This window comes from Camarhynchus parvulus, chromosome 4A (assembly GCF_901933205.1).
Source record: "Camarhynchus parvulus chromosome 4A, STF_HiC, whole genome shotgun sequence".
Lineage (NCBI taxonomy): Eukaryota > Metazoa > Chordata > Aves > Passeriformes > Thraupidae > Camarhynchus > Camarhynchus parvulus.
Window position 1 is genome coordinate 17,489,891 of NC_044600.1, and position 20,121 is coordinate 17,510,011.

The 20,121-nt window shown below is 49.4% G+C and overlaps 1 protein-coding gene across 1 annotated transcript in view; it reads left to right on the top strand.

Annotated features, from left to right (window-relative positions):
- NEXMIF (neurite extension and migration factor) overlaps positions 1-20,121 on the top strand; it is a 163,950-nt gene that overhangs the window by 101,375 nt on the left and 42,454 nt on the right. The window contains 1 exon segment of the mRNA XM_030967345.1: positions 12,575-12,709. The gene's annotated coding sequence lies outside the window, so the exon portion shown is untranslated.

A 20,121-nucleotide genomic window follows, 5' to 3' on the forward strand; every position in this document is an offset into this window, starting at 1 on the left:
GCTGATGGATGCCACTGGTGATGCAGGAGGAGGGAGCACCCTGAGCTCCCACCCTGCTGAGATGGTGCTGGTTTGCTCCACTCGAGGTCCCAGTCCTGCTCTCCTCCCACTGGAATAAATCCCAGCCCATCCATGGAGGCAACATTTGAGCTCCCAAGTCAAATTTTTTTCTTTTAAAGAAAGCAGTCCTTGTCATAATTAAAGATATGTGTGTGCTTTCTTTTCCTGTTCAACTCGAGCAGCCACTGAACACACTTAATAATGTTTTTTGCAGTATTTCGGTGGTATGAATGTACATGGAAATTACAGCAAAGGCATCATTTTTTTAACAGCTGTGTTTAGTTGAATAACAGATTTAGAAAGTGCAGACTTTAATTAATCTGTGTTTTCTGCTGGGATTTCAGCACCATCTGATTTACTTTTCATGGCTGAAAAGTGTAATTGTAGTTTTTCCCTTTAGCTGCGAGTTTATCCTCCCAAGAAATCAATTTCGTTTTTCTTTTTCTTTAAGCAATCTCAATATCAAACTGATGGTACCTGGGATGCAATACAGGTAATGCCCTGGCTCGGGCTGCTGTGCAGTTGAGAACAAGTATCTGTCAAAAGGTTTGCCTGGAAATGCTGTTTTTCCTCTTCCCTGCCTTGCTGTATATCACAGCAAGCATTCAAATCCTGTACTCTGGGGCTGGAGGGCAGATGGGTGACTGGAAGGTCAGGACTGATGTTGCTGGTGAAACCTCTGAGCACAAAGGATTTTTGTTATCTTTGATTCAGTTTTGTTAGTTGGAATTATGGTAGGGAGACTCTCTGTGTGCTTGCTCCTCGTTGTAAAACATGTTTGTGTGCGATTGTTGCTGTAACTCTGCAGATGTTCCTCAAAAAATTCTCTCCTGGAGGTGCTGGGGATGCCTGGGGATCACAAACAGTGGTGGAAGCAGAGTCAGGGATTGGGGGACTGCAGTGTTAAATTGCATTTCTCATGCGCTGTTGATCACTCATTGCTCCGTCTCTGCCAGGATCACTTGTGAGTGCTGTGAACATGCAAAGGTTCCTTGGCTCTGCTTGGGGATTTTCCTTTAAAAATCAGCCAGTTGTGGTCATGTGCCCTTGCCCCACCTCTGCTTTTGCCCTGGGACGAAGCTCCCTAAGCTGAGAGGGGAACTCGTGTCTGGGTGGTTGGAGTTGCTCGGTCAGGCTGCTCCTGTCAGCGTCTGCTGGCTCTGGAGAATGCACAGGGGAATGAACGAGTGTCCTTGTCATCCAAACCCCTCTGTGAACCTGCCTGGCTGGGTGGGCAGGCCCTGGCACAGCTGGGGCTGCCCCTGGATCCCGGGCAGTGCCCAAGGCCAGGCTGGACACTGGGGCTGAGAGCAACCTGGGACAGTGGGAGGTGTCCCTGCCATGGCAGGGGTGGCACTGGATGATCTTCAAGGTCCATTCCCACCCAAACCATCCCATGGTTCTATGAAGAAGGAAAACTGCTTGGACCCTCTGTGAGTAGTGGTGTGCTCCCAGCAGTGCTTGTCATGAGCTTTTTACAAAATAAGTTTTTTGTCATGAGTTTTTTACAAAATAAGGGCATTACTTTGCATTCTTGGAGAACTCTCTGTCATTTTAGTTACTGTCAGAAGTGCTTTCCCCCCTGTTTCTGTTTTCTGAGGTTGGTGTGGGGTGTGGTGTCTTACAATGGCAGAAGGGAAGCAGCACTTTTGGAGTCCAAGTGGAATCTTAGCATGGCTGCTAATCTGAATAAGAGAAAAAAAATCTTGATGGCCTTTAAAACTTATTTTAATTAAGGTTTTTCCTTTCATCTCACCAAAGCCCTGAATGAGCTCCTTCATTCCCCCACAAATACACACAGTCCCTGCTGGTACAGGCACTCAAACACATGGAGAGCTTCAGCTGAAGGGTCACATCCAGACTGGGAAACACCCTGTGCCCAAAATGAACTAAAGCAGGGTTTGGACAAAGTTAAAAAAGGCCAAACTACCCAGCTGCCTGCCTGATCTGGAGGATGCTGGGATCCTCCAGTGGGGTCCTGTGCTTCCCAGCTTTATTGAAGAACACAGGACTGGGAGAGAGAGCTGCTGTTACCAGCCTGTGGAGCTGTGGATTTTACAGGCTGCTTTTTTTGCTTTGTAGAGACTAGTCCACACACTTGTGCCTTTTTGTAGTGCTCCACACCCTTGGAAGGTTTTGCTCCACACCCTTGCATGGTTTTTGCTCCACAACCTTGGAACGTTTTGCTCCACAACCTTGGAAGGTTTTGCTCCACAACCTTTGGTGGTTGTTGCTCCACAACCTTGGAAGGTTTTGCGCCACAATCTTGGAAGGTTTTGCTCCACACCCTTGGGTGATTTTTGCTCCACACCCTTGCATGGTTTTTGCTCCACAACCTTGGAAGGTTTTGCTCCACAATCTTGGGCTTTGGAAGATTTTGCTCCAGGGATTTTGCTCCCTGGTCTTTGCCCCCGGAGGCTTGGGGGATGCTTGGTGGGAAGTGGACACCGCAGGGTCCTGAACCCAGGTCACTCTGCCTGGGAGATGATGCTGTGACCTGCTCTGGATGTTGGGGTTTCTGAGGCATTCCTGGTGTGATTTCTGCTAAAACCAGCATATTCTGACACAACATTTTGTCATTGATGAATTGATGGACAAATTCAACAGGGATTTTTTGAATAGCTCCGCTCTGCAGCTCTCATGCTGTGCCAGCTTTTGGCTGGGGGGGCATCACGTTGGTGAGGGGAGAAGCATTTGCCCTGGAGAGGCATTTGGGACCTGGTGTCCCAGTCTCCATGGGGTGTCCCATCTCCATGGGGTGTCCCATCTCCATGGGGTGTCCCATCTCCGTGGGGTGTCCCATCCTCCATGGGGTGTCCCATCTCCGTGGGGTGTCCCATCCTCCGTGGGGTGTCCCATCGTCCATGGGGTGTCCCATCTCCGTGGGGTGTCCCAATCTCCATGGGGTGACCCATCCTCCATGGGGTGACCCAATCTCCATGGAGTGACCCATCCCACATGGGATGTCCCATCCTCCATGGGGTGTCCCATCCTCAATGGGGTGACCCATCCCACATGGGATGTCCCATCCTCCGTGGGGTGTCCCATCCTCCATGGGGTGTCCCATGCTCGATGGGGTGTCCCATCCTCCGTGGGGTGTCCCATCCTCCATGGGGTAAGCCGGGATGCAGCCGAGCCCGGGAGCATCCCTGGAGCGGCTGTTCCGTGGGGTGACCCGCTCGCTGCAGAGTTTGACCCAGGCACGGTGCCAGCCCGAGGGAAGGCTGAGGAGTAATCAGGAATGAAAGGAGCCACCTGCACGCCACGGGGAGCCGCTCCCGGGGGTTGGGTGGGCGAGCGGTGCCAGCGCTCAGCGCTCATTGCCGAGCCTTGTTCCGCAGCCCCGCTCCCCGGGAGGCGGTGCGGGAGGGGGCTGCTCCCTGCCCGGCTTCCCCGGGGCTTTTGGGAGGGATGTGAGCTGCGATCGGGGCTGTGGGTGTGTGCCAGGACACTGCTCCGACAGGGGGAGAAGCGAGGAGAGTGTGGAGAGCGTTGGGGTTGGGCTGGAGCATCTTTGGGGGTGGTGATGCTGCGGTACAGGAGGGGGGACAGCCGAGCTGAGCCGGTCAGAATGTGAAATTCCCATTCTGTGAACCACAGGCTGCACAGCCAGCAAACAGCCTGGGAGGAAAATAAGGCTTTTTAAAGAGCATTTGTATCCTCTGCTGGTTGGTAAGAATGGCCCAGGCAGAGAGGTGGCGTGATGTGCAGATGCCACTGTCACTGCACTGTTCCCCATTCCCACTTTGACAGATAGGATTTGTTTTGGAGAGGGAGAGCTCGAGATGTGTGTCTGGCCAGGTAATCACTCGGGTTTTATGTCAAAGGAAGGCGCATGAAAATCACCACCCCCCTCCAGCCCCACACTGCCCATGCCTGCCACCTGCAGAAGGATCTTAGCCCGATATATCCAATTTTGGGTCTCCTATTAGGACAGGCCTTGACAGGGTCTCTTTCAGACAGCAAGGGAAATTCACTCCCACCATTTTCCAAGGGCTGCAGTTGTGGCTTCAGAGCAGTTGCTGCCCTCTCCCTGCTGTGCTGCCTGCAAGGCGAGGGGAAGCCGGTCTCCAAAGTGCTGCGAGAGGAAACTCACTCTTGCGAAGCTGGGCCAAAAATGAACGGTTTTTATAGCATACAAATGTTACCTACAGCTATTTATACACCCTCCTCAAAGGCTATTTATACCCTTCCCTGCTTTTGTGCTGCTGGCTGGAGAATATCCTTACATTCGGTGTTCTCGGCAGCGTGGGATGTTCTTCAGCCGTCGCCCGACTGCAAGGACCGTCTGTTTCCAACATCATTCCTGGAAGAAGAGGGCAATCCATGGGCTGCAGCCACTGCCACGGCTCTGAAAGCAGGGGTGGCACCCTGGGTGCCAGTCTCATGAAGCAGAGAAGGGGATGAAATGATCGTAGCAGTGTTAATGAAAGCCATCGGTTCATTCAGAAGGGGGTGGCTCCTTGCCTCGAGGGTCAGGAGTAAGTTTCCCCCCCTTTCCCACCCTGAGGGTCAGGAGTAAGTTTTCCCCCCGTTCCTCAGCCCGTGCAGTCGATCAGGAGCAGTGTAAGGTTATTTTATTGTTTCCAGGAGCGCCGGACCCAGGCTCCCTGCGGGAGGTCGCATGCTTGGCTTGCTGCATCATTGATCCAGCCTGCCAGAGAAATTCTTTATTCCTCTTAAATGTGGACTTGCACTTAGGAAGCAAACAATCCTTTAACGTTTCTAAGGCTGAAAGCAGAAAAACGAGTGGCTTTTGTCATCAGGGATGCTGTCTTTTTTGATCGCTCTGGGAATCCAAGGGAATGTGCTACCCAACAAAGCAATTTTGTTTAAAAAAAAAGGGGAAAAGGGAAGGGATTGCAGCTTCCTGTGCTCTGGATAATTGGGGCTGTCTCCTCTGCATCTACATGGCACTCTGGTGACTGGATTTGCAAGTTGAATGGTTTTTAGGTTTCCCTGACTCACACCATGAAGGTTCCAGTTCAGTCGGTACCAGCCAGCCCTGGTGTGCTGAGTTTGGCAGCCACCCCTTCTTTCAGTTGTGGATACTTGCTTATGACAGATAAACAAAAATATCTTCATTATCTTTGGGAAAATGCTGTGTCCTGTTGAAACATCATCGCTGTGTCCGAGATTGGTTTTGTTTTTAGAAATGCTGATGGAATGGCTTTTTGTGGGAGGCTTTTCCCAGAGGAGTCTCCAGGAGCAGAACCTGCTTTGCCTTGGTCTGCTGCATTTGAATTTTGCCTTCCAGCAGCTGAGGTTGCCTCTGTCACTGCCACTTATTCATGAGATATTCTGGTGGTCCTGTGTGGATTAGCACTGTGCCTTGTGCTGTGGTGCAGGGGGAGAGGTGCTCCTGAGCTTTTCCAGCACTGGTGGGGCCAGGACAGCAGTGATGCCACTTTTAAAATAGCAGGAAATTGGGCAGCAGTGCTTCCTTTCAGTTGGTGCTTGGTTTTTCTTATCCCAAGCCAAACTTTTCCAAGGTTGCCTGCAAGTTCTCTGTGCCTCTGGGTTGCTGCTGATGGGGAGCTGCTTGTGCAGTGTTTGTAAATCCTCCTCCTCTCCACTCCCCTCACTACTTCTGTTGTCCCTTTCTCCACAATGATGACAAAGAGGCGACTTCCTGTCATTATTTTGTGCAGAAAGAACCTTCCAACTCCTCCTGAACCTGCGAATAGATTTCTCAACCTCCAGCTATCCGAGGTGTAAATGAGATGGGAGCGGGTGCTTTGCACAAATCCCCCCTTCTCGCCAGCAGCCTGCTCCCTGCCTGCTTCATTTGACATTTTTCTCCCCTAATAGGGATTGTTTTTTCCAGAAATCCCCCCCAAATTTGTTAATTGCCAGCACTGCCAGGCTGGCGTTGGGAGGTGCTGGCGCTGTGCAGCACCAGGGGCAGGGACCCCCAAATCCTGAACAATTGTGATGTACTGTGCAGCTTGGGCAAAGTGCATTTGTTGCCTTGGAAACAAATAGCAGCAGTGAACAACTCAATGAAATTTATGGAATCAACTTCAATAAATCTTGATGATAAATGTGCAAAAACATACCCAGTTTGATGAAGACCTCCAGTATGCAGATGTGAAGGGTGGCAGTAAGTTACAGAAGTGCTTCAGTGCTGATTTTGGGGCTGCCACGGTCGTGTTCCTATAATATGGGATTTTCTTGTTGTTTCTGAGGAAGCTGTCTGCTGCTTTTCATAGATATGGCATTTAATTTTAATTTCCAGGGTATGTTTTAGTTTAATTGGCATGCTGGATGATTACAGTGGGTTGTTTTGTCTTTTGCAAAGCCTGATTCATATCGAACTCGGGATAAAAATAAAATTGAGAGCGGTGGCAATCCAAGGGAGCACAGAGGGCCACGTCGCCCGCCTCCAGGAAGGGTGCAAAATTTCACAAATTAATTAAAGCAGTTATGTAGGACATCTCCCTAATTCCTTGTATCAGCCTGTGAGTGTTACAGATGGGGACAGGTCCAGGATTTTGTAGTTACAGCCAAGCTCTCTGGCAGATTTCTCTCTCACGTGGAAAGGTCTCTCTATTTACCTGTGCATAGGGACAGGGTAGGTTTATTGTATCTCAGCCAGTGATATTTTCTGAAATTGATATTTTTCGTTCCTGGTTTGACCTGTGGATCGATGAGGGTTCAGGAATATCAGTGGGCTTGTCTGGAGATGATGCTGTAAACCTTTAACACAGCCCTTAATGCAACAAGATGTTTTCCCATTAGTTCCCTCTCCTCTTCTCCTTACAGGGCCTTATTTTCACGATTTTCTGCCAGGTCAGGAAGCACTGGGAATATTTATTTCTTCCTTCTGTGCTGTGCTGGACCCAGTTTTGCCCTTCAGCAGCCAACCTTGGGCACTGTCAGGGATCCAGGGGCAGCCACAGCTTCCCTGTGCACCTGTGCCAGGGCCTGCCCACCCTGCCAGGGAACAATTCCCAATTCCCAATATCCCATCCATCCCTGCCCTCTGGCAGTGGGAGCCATTCCCTGTGTCCTGTCCCTCCATCCTTGTCCCCAGTCCCTCTGCAGCTCTCTTGGCGCCCTGGCAGGCCTCTGGGGTCTCCTCAGGGCCACCTTTCCTTCAGGCTGAGCCATCCCAGCTCCCTCAGTCTTTCCTTGTGGCAGAGGTTCTCCATCTCTTCTCTGGTGCTGTCTGAGCAGCTTTTGGAGCATTTTTGGACAGGACAGGGGGTGTCAGAGGTGCCCCTTGCACAGCTCCTCTGGCAGTGGGAGCCCATTCCCTGTGTCCTGTCCCTCCATGCCCATGTCCCAAGGCCCTCTCCAGCTCTCCTGGAGCCCCTTTAGGCACTGGAAGGTGTTATAGGGACATTTTCACCTTTAAGAAGTTGCCTCCCTGTATCTTTAGCCAATTTCTCTGCAGAGGTCTCTTCTTCCCACCCTGCCCTGTGGGTGCTTTGGATTTGATGGATTTTGGAGCTCCGGTCATCTCTTAACCTTGGCCCTCCCTTCTTCTTCTTTTACACCATCTTTCCTTACTCTTGGAATGAGATTGTTCCAGAATGTACAGACTTCATGTTAGTGCTGCCCTTGGACTATTTTGAGTGAAAAAACCCCAGCCAGGATCCTGCTCCTGCCCTGGCACCTGGATTGCTGCTGTTTCAGAGGCACCACTTCAATTTGTTGCTTGGATCTGCCCAGATTCCCAGCCAAGCCCTCGTGTTGCTCGGTACCTTCCAGCCCACAAAGTCATTGCTTCCCCATGTCAGCCCTAATGTTTTGGATGGATTAGGAAAATCCCTATGGATGTTGAGGATCACGCCTGTAAATCACCCCAGGTCTGGTGCCAGAGCTTGGGATGTGGCTCTGCAGAGCCTGGGGCTGCGCAGAGCTCATAGCAGTGGATTTTAATTTATTTAATGCTGGCTGTACTCCTCACCTTGGCTGGGATCAAAATCTGACTTTCCCTTAGATTTCCTCAGGTGTGGAGGGCTGGAAACCCAAAGGGCTTCTCCAGAAACCCCGGGCACGTGGGATGGTTGCTGAGCTCTGCTCTGATGTTTACAGACCACCAGAGCTCTTCCCATTAACATACAACTGTATAAGACAGCTTGAACTCCATTAGGAGCTAAATTTAGTGACTCACTAACTCCTTTTTGATATGTTTTTATAATTTCATTGTATTATGACACTTGGTTTTAAATTTGCATGAGTAAATGAGCCTCTTACTAAGTCAGGTAAAAAGATTTTTCACTTATCTACCATGAAATAAGACATTAAAAAAATAGTGAGTGGAGAAAGCAATGTATCCTTGACATATTTAGTTTACATTTTTTCCAACTGTGCTGACTGAACATTTCTAACCATTAATGATCCAATAAAGCTGTTTGTACCGCTTTAACAGGCTAAATAATTTCACATTAGGAATACGTTTTGTAATTAATTCAGTATTTTGTGGGGGAACCCTATTTTTGGAAAATACAAATTTACATTTAATTGCACTCACAATCTGACTTGGAAGATGCAGCGAGTGAAAACTGGCCTTTTATGGTTCACCTCCAAACAGGAAAGTCCATGGAAGCAGTTAACAGTAGTGAACAACTTTAATTGGGATTTCCATGACTTGTTCAATGAATTCCTGCAGGGTTCCTTAAAAATACCCCCTGGGCAGGGAATCTCCTGCAGCTGGTGAAAGATGACACCACACACCTTCACCCCTGGGGTTCCACCAGCTTCTGGTTCACTAGCATGGATTTTTGGGTGGGTTTTTAAAAGCATTTCTGAACTTTCATTCAGGATAACCTTGGCAAGACCTGAACAACTTCGGGATTTGCATGTCAAAAGTATTTTCCCTCTCATTTCCTATTGGAGAAGAGACCACCTGAGGCCCTGCTGCCAGTGGGATCTGGGGGATGTGCGTGAGGAGCATCCCTTTGTTTTGTTCAGGTGATGAGCAGCGAGGAGATGGCACTGGTGATCCTTTGGTCCTGACCTGGGCTCTGGTGATGATCTCATGGGGAGGTGAAAGTTCCTCTGGTAATTATCCAGCTTTTTGACTCTCTCCATCTCTCTGGACATCACCAGCTTTAATTTTTTTTTGGTGTTATGATATTTTTTCTTCTCTTTCCCCCCATTTCATTAACAGTGACAGATGCTTTTAATTAAAAAGAAACGACAAAACAAAATCCCGAGTAAAACAAAAAGAGAATATTCTAATTTGGCGTGACATTATGAGGCAGGATGGCTCCTGGCATCCAAGGTATGGAAAAGGTCATCTTCCACAGCTCCAGCCTTTTGCAACAGTGGAATTAAGTTCAAACTCAGGCTGGTTTTGAAGTCTTAAGTCTCTCCAGGGATTCCTTTCATAACATCTTCGAACTGGATAACACTACAGTAAATGAAATACACTGCACTGGATTAAAGGGTTATTTCCCCTGTGTATTGAGCTGACACAGAATCCCAACCCTCAGGTTGCCTCCAAGTTGTCTCTATCTGCTGATCCCCTCCCTGCTTTACATAACAGCCCGTGGAGTTTTTGCAGGGAAAGTTTTGCCGTTGTTTGTTTGGCTTCGGCGCTCGCGGAACGATTTTATGCAGCCAGGAGCTGAAATAAAGCAACTAAATGGGAAGGAATTTAATGGGCATCAAAACGTGAGGGAAGCAATGCAGGGAAGAGCAGAGCTGCCTCTGCAGCTCTGTAATTTGTACTGAAACACAAACTGTGGCTGTGCCTGCGTTGCCACTCGCACGTTGAGCGCAGCGCCCGCAGTAACAACGGGGCTGAGAAATGCTGCTGTGCTCTGAGCTGGCTGCTCCAGCAGCTACAATTTGTTAGGGGTCGTTTGCAAGGTGTTTTCTTGTAGAACAAATGTTCCTTTTGACTTTGAACTCAGTGCCTGGTGCAGATTTTGTTGAGGGACGGGCACCCAAAGTCTGCAATCTGCTGAGCTCCAGAGCACAGGGGAGAACCAACACCTTGAAATCTGGGAGCATTGGTTCCTCCTGCTCTGTTGTGCCATCCCATGGCCAGTGCCCTGGGCCAGGCTGGTCCCCTTGATGCTGGGGAAGGTGGTGTCTCCAATTTGGCATGGCAAAGCACAGTGGACATCTCTTGGACCTGCTCTGGGACTGCACAAATGGTCACACTCCTTTGTTTCCCCCACCAGAACACCAATTAAAGACTGTCCTAATTCATGAAACATGAAATCTCCAACAACATTTTGACAAGGAAAAGGGAGAGAACTGTTTCTTCTTTGTCCCTGACTCCTCCCATTTTATTTTATCCGAGGCTGGCTGGGTCACATGGAAAGCAGGAGTTGTGTTACGGAGTGTTTATTTAAGATAAAATGGATTCTCCATATGCCTGATCCATTTGGGCGTGGCAGGAACAGGGCCCTGTGCTCTGTGTGTCCCCGTGCACCTCTGGATCCTGTTCCCTGGTGAATCTCTTCTCCCACACCATGGTTTTCTCTGGATGTGCCTGTGGGTACCTCTGGAATAACCACAGCTCCTCTCCACCAGCCCCAAACCCCTCTCCTAAGAGCTGGAGGATCAATGGGGCTGCTGCTCTCCACAAGGATGAGGAGATGCTCCTGATAATTCTGACTTGCTTTGTCTCCATGAACTTTTGGGATGAGGAACCTGGGGCTCTGTGGAAGGTGCTCAGCAGGATTTGTCCCTGCTGAAGGGTTTCTGCTGGTGAGGAGGTGACCCCACAGGCATCAGGTTCCCGTTTCCAAGTGTTATTCCCATATAAACACCCACACACATTAAAAACCTGTGGGAAACTTTACTTTGGGGATTCTGCTGTCCACGAGTAATTAAAATCAATGACATTTTTAGACTTCCCTCTCACTGAACAATCTGGGAGCAGAAGCAAGGGCAGGGAATTGCATCTGCTGGGTGGCTGCAGGTACCCTCCTGCTCCCACAGCCTCTGAGACCGGTTTCTGTCTTTCCAGGAGGTCTCAAATCTCCCTGGAAAAGCTGGGACATATTGAAAATATGCTCCTAGCTTTTAGCACTTCCTCCAGATTATTTCTTCAAGTATTTAAAAATATATTTTATAGCACTAAAATAAATGTTAATGAGTCTGCATGGCTTGGGGCTAACAATAGTATTTCTATTTCCATCCAGCAGCCTGGCAGGGCATTTGGCTATGGAAGAGCTGGATGTGGAGACCTGGCTGTTTCTTTCTGACTCGGTCCTTGATGTCTTGAACAGTTTTATTCTCTTGTGCTTTACTTTCCCTGTTTTGCTAAATAGCAATGAAAAAGCTTCCTTGCTTTGTTCAGGCACCTGGGATTTATCAAAGGCCTCTGGGCAAGTGTTAAATGCTGAGCTGGGTATAGAAAGTGTTATTTAGTGTTATGTTTATACCTCTTCAATGTTAGCATGTATTTTTATATACTCCTTGCGGTGACCTTTGTGTTTTTCCAACCAAGCAGACAATCTCCTTGACTCGGGGGGTTGGTTTTTTCCACTGCCTGCCGTGGCATCTTGCAAGTGATTTTGTAAATATGCTTTTTTTGGGGTGTTTTCAGCGTTTGGGCTGGGACTTGTGGTGCTGGAGGTGCCAGTTGCATGCAGAGGATGGGAGAGTTGCCACGAGGAAAACAATAGCGTGGAAGTCCATTCCTCTCATTGCTCACCTCCCTTGTTTTCCTCAGCTACAATCAAAGGATATTTTAAGGATCCCAGCTGCCATGTTTGATGAGCGGTGATTTGGGGGTACCCCAAGCCTTAAGGAGGCTGCAGAGGAGCAGGGTGTGGGCAGAGGTGTGGGAGTAGATGGGATGGCAGGAATTCAACCCTGGCACCGTGTCAGAGGCAGCGAGCCCTGCTCGGAGCAGCTGCGTTCCCCGGGACTGCAGGAAGCCAAATGGTTTGTTTGTCTGTTTACATGGATATGTGGGGCTGTGTAGGGGAAAACCACTTAGCAGAAATTCTGCTATTAAAGCAGATGGTGGGAGATTAATCTGGTTTTTAGGGGGGTACTTGCTGCTACGATGACCACGTTATTAATTCCTTCCCGTGCTAGGAGTCCTTCCATCCTTGCAGGGGATGGGGGAATTGTGTTTCCTGAAGCTCTCTCTCGGCTCCTTCCTCCCTTCCTCCCAAGCTGATGTGGTATTTTGGGAAGCAGAGGAGCGTTTTGTCAGGGTTGTTGTTGTTGCAGTTTCTCTACCCGTGCTCCTTCCATGCTGTCCTCTGCTCCAGCCCTTTCCAGTGCTCCCGTGGCAGTTCCAGCTGCCTCCATGCCCTCCTGCAGACCAGCAGCAGCCCCTCTGCTGCTGCTCAAATGCTGGTTGTTAGCCTAGATTTCCTTTTTTCCCTTCCATTTTAGAAATTGCTCTTTTTTTCCCCCCTGCCGTATCACTGACAGCCGCATTCTCCTTGACAGTTGTGATATTTGTATGTGTGCATAAAAACAGTAGGAAGCATTTATGTAGGTGTCACTAATTTAATTTAATATAATCTGATCTGGATGTATAGGGGAGGACTGCTCTGTGCTGAAAATGCTTCTCTTTATTTTACAGTCTCCATCGTCATCAAATACAACTCCTGTCATTCTCCTCTTCCATTCACCTACCCAAAGACCAAATCTGGAAATAGTAACCAAAAGAGAAGCCCACGTCACACACAGAGCAGGGAAAGGTTGAAATAATTGAAGGGTAAGTGATTTTTTTTCACTCTTATTCTGTGTGTAAAGCTACAATAGGAAGTGCAAGACTGTGTAAAGAAGCTGTTAGGCACACACACAGCTGCTCTGTGTGCAAAGTGGAAAAAATGACTGAAATGCGGCTTTGCTGATCAAAGCAAGGTGAGGGAGCGCCCGGGAGGGGCAGTTTGGAGTGCTGGTGCTGGTTCTGCTCCTGCCTGGGGGGAAGCAGGGGCTCTGCTCAGGCTGGCATGGCTGTGGCTGGTCTGAAGGAGCTCCCCAGCCGGGAGGGAGCCGGGATATCGGAGTCTCCCGCTGCTGAAGAGCTCTTGTGTCATTTCCTTCTCTCTTCCCCACTTCAAACCCCTCTCAGCTGGGGTGGTGAGCTGTGTGCTCCTGTGGGGCAGGATGTTTTGCCTTGCTGCTGCTCTCTGCAGCCCCTCAGTTCCTGGAGAGCGAGCTGGCGGTGCCTGTGCTGGGATTTTCCAAAGGGAAGCGTTGATGGGGGCTGGAGGAGGCACAGACTGACTGGCAGAGCCAGGAGGCCTCTCCTGGAAATGTTTGCCTCCAGGCTTTCCTTTCGCTGCGAGGGTGGAGGATGAGATAGGAGGAGATAGAAAATCAGCTTTGGTGCAATCCAGAACCCTGGCTGAAGCACTGGTGAGCTCCAAATGGTGGGGAGCTCGTTTTCCCACCCCATTCCAGCTCTGGGCTTGCATATATTGTATTTCCACCCATGTTCTCGTGTAGATGGACAGGATATGCCTTCACTTGCATTTGAGAACTTCTCTTTAGACATCTGGGTTTTCTGGTTTATTGCTGTTGTGGGTTTGTTGGTTTTGTTGGTTTTTTTTTTTTACCCCTGCAATGTTTGTTCATGCAAAATTCATATCTGGGAAGGGCATCTTAAATCCCTGCTTCTGAGTCAAAAAGGGAAAGTATGGAAGTGAAAAGAGAGATTGTATCGTTTAAGAAATATGATTCATGAATTAATCCTCGTCTGCTCCACCATCTGTGGCGTGTGTTTCAACACAGAAATCCTGGGCTGTATCTCTTTAAAAAGCTTTCTTCTTGCTGATTGCCTGAGTTTGCTGCAGCTCTGATGGGGAATTTGCTTCTTTCTGGGGAGAGAGTGGTGGGATTTACTCACAGCCTGGGCGGGTGCCTCCACCTGTGTCCAAGCTGGAGGTCAGCTGGACTCACCAGTTGAGGAGGCTGCAGAGCTGTTTTGGGAGGTGCCAGCTCTCTGTGGAATGCCATGAGCCTGGTGTGCAGGCAAAGCTCATGCATGGCTATTTTTGCTGTGGAATTGTGGCTGGATCTCTGGAGCAAGAGATGGGCAGTGATGGCAGGAGGTGCAGGAACCTGTCAAAATCCTTCTGAAAACAAGTGACTCTTTCTGAAATGGACTGGGGCTCCAGAAAATAAGGCACTGAGGTAGTTCCCATCCTCTGTTTCCTGGTGATGTTTTTATGATTTCTTTGTAGATAAAGAGAGAGGGGAGGTTTCCCATTTTGGTTCCCACAAAGAAGCTGCCATGCTTTGTGCTTCCAGGAGAAATGAGGGATGAGGGACACTGGGAGTTTTGGGGTGACCTTTTTCTGATTTGACTCTTTGAATTGTTTCCCAGATTTTTGCAGAGAACAACTTTTCCTTTTTAAACATATTCCTCAGGTTCCTCTTCCTGAAGCAGGTCAGACCCAGGATGGCCGAGCCCTTTTCATCCTTCCTGGGCAGAGTCCCTGTTTCAATCCTGCATCCACCATCAGGGTCATTCCAGGATTGCTCCTTTTCCTGGGTGTGGGGTTTGCCCCATCCCTTTTCTCTCATGTACAGATAACAGCTGGAGTGTTTTCCCTGTTGCTCTGGAGGGGGATATGAGCTGCTGGAGGGGGTGGATGTTGGGTGGCCTCAGCCCTTGGCTTGGTGATGCTTCCCCATGGCCACAGCCCCTCCTGTGCCAGTGCCACTGGTGTGAGCACAGCCCTGGCTGGCCCTGCTGGTGCTGATGGATGGAGGTGATGCAGAGCTGAGTCCCTCAGTGAAATACTGGGGGGTTATTGCCTTCCCATCCATCCTGTTTTCACACCTCTCTGCCTCCCTGGCTCACTGCCATCCAGCCCTGCCTTGCAGTTCCTGTTTGCTCTGGGAACTCCCACTGGACAAGGCTGGAGCAAAGCCCTGATGCTTCCCATTGCCTTGGGAGCTTCTTTTCTGATTGAACATCTAGAGCCAGGACAGGAAAGGAAAATCCCTTTTTTCAGGAGCAGCAATGAAGTGTTAAAAGGAAGGAGCATGTGGGGGATGCTCTGTCCACGTGCTGAGCCCATTGAGGCTCTTCCATGGTCCCTAAAAAATGCTTTCCCATCCCCTCCATTATCACCAATCCCTTCCTGCCCACTCACCAGGGAACTCTTGGATGTGCAGGTGCTTTGTGACACAAAAAGTCAACTCCACAAGCACCCAGAATCCCAACACTACCATAAACAGCTGTGTCTGGAGGGAAAAGGGTGTCAGCAGTGCTTCAGCAAATGTTCAGCCCAGACTGGAATCAGGAATTAGGCTGAAATACATCCCTGTCCCAGAGACAGGGCCCAGGGAAGGGCTGGAGCTGGGCCAGGGCAGGTTTAGGTTGGATTTTAGGGAAAGGTTCTGCCCCAGAGGGTGCTGGCACTGCCCAGGCTCCCCAGGGAATGGTCCCAAGGCTGCCAGAGCTGCAGGAGGGTTGGGATTCCACTCCAAGGGACAGGGATGGGATTGTGTCCTGTGCAGGACTTGGATTCAGTGATCTTGTTAGTCCCTTCCAGCCCAGGATCCCCCATGTTTCTATGGCACACCCCTGCGTGGAAAATGCTGCTGTGAACACAGATGGGTTCCTGGCCCTGTCCATCTCACCCCCACAGACACACCTGGGCATTCACAGATTTTACCAGTAACTTGTTCATTCCTCGTGTACCTTTACAGTATTTCACCATTTTGTTATTGCCTCGATCATTTTTATTTGGTGAGAGTTTCTAAGCTTGTTTCTAAGCTCCTTTACCTGCCCCATGCTAGTCTGGGAAGCTGAGATGGTTTCTTGGGGTTCTCCTGCAAACCTCCACCCCTGTCAGGTGTGTGCTGCTCCCTCCTGTGCCAGCTGATGCTGGTAATCACTTTTCCAAAGTCTCCATAAAATAAGGGTTATGGGCTTTGTGCCTGGAGAATGTCCTGTGTTTACCAGCGTTGGCATTTTTTGAATACTCTGAGCTCCCACAGAAGCTTTGCTGCTAAAAAAACCCCACCAAACCAACAAGAGGTAAAACAAATCCTATCAGAAATGGGAAACAGAAGCAGTCCAGGCAGATTCCATTTGCCACAGGTTTTTTTTTTTTTTTTAACTTTTATTAAAATCAGCAGCTTTTATTTAAAGTTAAAAAAAAAGTATTTCTGCTCACCTTTATTTCCATCTAAGTGTGGGTCTGGTGGATGCCCCCAGCTCCTCCTCCCTCTGATCACAGTGTCCCCTGGCAGGGTGACAGTGCTGGTGCCAGAGCACATGTGACTTTCCTCCAAGGTTCCTTGTGGCCAAAGAAAGGAGGAGCATTGATTCCCCATCAATTCTTTAGGACCCCAGTGAAACAGCTGCTTGTTTCTCCTAAACAATTCTGCCAAGACGGAAATTGGCTGCTGCCTGCACGGACTTTCTGGATGGGGAAAATTAAGCAGTAATAGCTGGAAAAATAATATGGGCTATGAGATAATAGATGCCTGAGGGATAAAATTAAGCAGTATTTTACAACGAAGGAAGAGGGTTTGGCAATAAATAGTTTGCCTTTGACTTCCTTTTGTTTGCCAGAGGACTGATGTTTGGAAGAGGTTGTCCTGGGCTCTATTTTCCAAGCAGATGTAGGAAAATAGTGAAGGTATGGAGGATTTTCAGTCCCTCCCAGAAGGCTGGTGCCAGGCTGGGGTGCAGCTCACCCTGCCAGCACTGCCTGTGTGTTGGATGTGACAGGGCTGTGACACTGGAGCTGCTGTGGGAAATCCCACCCTTGCAAGGGGATGTTTAGAAGAGAATAGCAAGGGTTGGGTTTAAATGCCACGGGGAGCCCAGAAAGCCCAGGGAGGGGGGATGGCATGTTCAGCACTCCAGCAGGATCCCAGTGGAGGTGATTCCCGCTCTGCCTGGGTGCTGTGCTGTGCAGAAGCCCCTTCCCAGTAATGCCCTAGCAGTGGGGTTTGCTTTTATTCTGCCATCTCTCCGTGATGTGCTTTTCTGTAACAGCTCCATCAGCTCTGGCTGAGGAGGTCATTTGGAAATGCTCCTTTCCCCATTTCAGGGGCCTCCTCAGGGTACCACCGTGCCCTTCACTTGTGCCCAGGGAATGTGCCAAGGTGGGCTGGGAAAACGCCGTGGTTGCCTCCTGGTGCCAGTGGGAACATCCTGGGGACATCCTGGATTCCCTCTGCTCCAGGGGCACCATCCAGGGGCTTGTTCCTCCTCCCTTTGCATGAAATAAAGGCGCAGTTCAAACAGAGCTGCAGCCCCTCATCCCACCTGCCCAGGGATGGATTTGGGTGCAGCAGGTCGAGATAGGAGGTCTTTAGCCCAGGCCAGCTGCTGAGAGCTTCTGATTTCACACATCTCAGGGAAAGCCTCCCTGCCAGTGGGGGGATTTCCTCAGAGTGGATGGGTCTCAGGAGAGCTCAGGGTCCTGGCTGTCCCCAGGAGCTGAGGGGGACTTGGGAATGCTCAGCACCTCTGCAAACGAGGCCAGGCTCTCTCGTGCATCCAGAATGGAATCATTAAGTCTCTGTGCATTGAGGCTCTGCTTTTATTCATGGAGTGTAATGTGATTCATTTGCCCTTTTGGTCTCGTGTTGAGAAGGCCATCATCTCGTATGCATCGCTGGCTGCAGGCACAGCCCTGCTTAGTTTTTATTTTTAGGGTTTTTGGCTGGGAGGGAACAGATATTTTCATCATGTGCAGAGTGGCTGCAGAGCTGAGTGGCCACAAAATCTGCTGCTCTCCCAGCCCTGGTGGGGAGCATTTAACTGAGCTCAGCTCTGCTTCTCCAAACCTCCTGGTGAGGATCCTTTCTCCTGCCCCAGCCCCTGGTGCCAGGGCAGTGCTGGGGGCAGGAGGGGCACAATGGGGGAGCAGCATCCTTGGGTGTCCTGGTCACACCCAGGCCCCACCAGCTCCTTCCAGAGGGGTTAAGGTGTTCACTGGGTGAAGCTGTTCACTGGGTGAAGCTGTTTACTGGGGAACCCAAACCTCAGGCTTATGGATGTGGCACAGGATCCTGTGGTAGATGTAGGATGGGACCTCGCTCTGCCTGATTAACTGATCAAAAATGGGTGAAGGACACGGTGGGTGCTCACTGCTGCAAGTGTCTTAGTGCAGCCAAAGAGGGAAATTATTCCTCCTTGGGGTTAAAAGAAGAAAGACACCAAGCAGGGCTAGACCAGAGGATACAAAAGGATGGACAAAATGCAATTTTTTTAAATGCTAGCATGGGAAGCATCAATTAAGCCGCTAATTCCTAAAGAATATTAATGAGTAAATCAGTTGGAATCGCTGCCTCTCATAGTGGGACAGGCCCAGAGTGTTTCAGCTCTGCATGTTGGATCTGCACCTGCAGAGCAAGTCAGAAATTCCCTCCCAGCCCTGACCGTGGTGGCCAGTCCTCTTTAATCACAGAGCCCTGAACTCTGTCCTGCTGGCACAGTCCAAGTGGTCACTCTGCATGGCCCAGTGACCATCTCCAAGTCCTCAGGTGACCCTCAGGGTTTCTGATGCTGCAGGGTCACAGCAAGTGTGACAATCAATGAGAATTTACAAGCAAAGGGCAGGAGGAGGGGAGTTAACTCCATGTGTTTCTTTTCTTTTTTACCTTGCCCTCTTCTTTGTTTTTTTATCTCTCCCTATACACTTCAGAGCCCAAATCCATGCTGGGAAGGACCCACACAAAGCAACATCTGAGGCACAGGTGAGGGGCAAGGCGTGAGTGTAGTGCTTAAATTGATGATTTTCTTACACTTTGTCGATGGGGAGGCATAAAAGAGGGTCAGGTGTGGATAAAGATAAGGGGGATAGCATTTTCAGGAGAGCTTGGAGCCAGGAGCAGTTTGGGAAGGGGAGGTTTTTAGCCTCCAACGATTTGGGAAGACAAAAGAGGTGGAAGCAGGGAGGCAACAATGCCGACCTTCTCCGCTCTTTGTTTGCAAGAAATGCACAAATCGCTGCTGGTATTGCTGAGTGCTTTCCTGCTGCTCTGTGGCTTGATTTGGAGCTGCAGCCCTTCCAAGCCTGGTTCCTGGCTTCCAAAAAAAAAAACTCCAAAAACCCAGAAACCCAAACAAAACAACCAAACAAATCCTGTCTGACAGAATCGTAATCGTTCTCTCCGTGGTGCCCACTGGGAGCACCAGGACACCAACACCTTCACCTTGCATCAAGCTTAGATCCTGGCTGGATTTGGTGCACATTAGTGCATTTTGGAGAGTTCTAGAAAGGTCAGAAACAGAGAAGAAGCTCTAATAGCAGTGCAGCAACCAGCTGGCTGCGTTGGGTTTCATTTCAGTGCCATAGTAACACCAGGAGCCCCGGTGTCAGTACCGTGCCCACTGCATGCCAGTGCCCCCCTCTTTTTGTCAGGAGACAAGCCCATAAGAAGGTATTTTCTTCCTGAAGAATTTCTCTGAGGCAGTAATGGGCTTTTTGGAGGGTTTGGTGCTCGTACCCAGAGATGTAAGGTGGGTGATTTACAAGGCACTGTGCAAATGCCAAATTGTTAGGCAGAACTGCTGCTGATTTAGAAGGCAGTTAAAGCTCTGAATGTGCCAAGTGCCAGTAGAGTGTTTCTACAGATGGAATAACTGGAAATATTGGAGAGATTCCAAAGGTTTAATCAAATTCAACCAGGTTTTTTCCCCTTTTTTTTTTTTTTTTTTTTTTTTTTTTTTAACTGCAGAATTCTCTGAGGAATGCTGGTTGAAATAGTAGATTATTCCACTGCCTTTGGTACCGTGGGGGAGATTTTTACAGATGAATATAAAGCAAACACACAAGACTTTGAAGCAAACACATCAGTGGGTCTATAAACGAGCAGCAATGCCCTGAAATGCTGGACCAGAGCAGGGAACATCTCAGATTTCCTGGCAGGAGGTTTCTTGGAAGCAGGATGATGGGTTTGCAGTCCCTCAGCACAAAGGGAAGTGGCAGCCACAGTGTCCCTGGTCCAGTTCTGCTGGACCCAGGCAGGTTTTGGTGGCATTCTGGGCATCCTCTCCGTGCTCACAGTGCAGTGCTGGGACATGCATATGTTTCTGCACAGATGCCCACCTTCCTCTAGTCTTGTTGACAGCCTTTCCAAGGCTTCTTATTTAGCCAGACCATATGTGCTTGGGCATGGAGATAGTGGGATGTGGAAAGAGCAGCA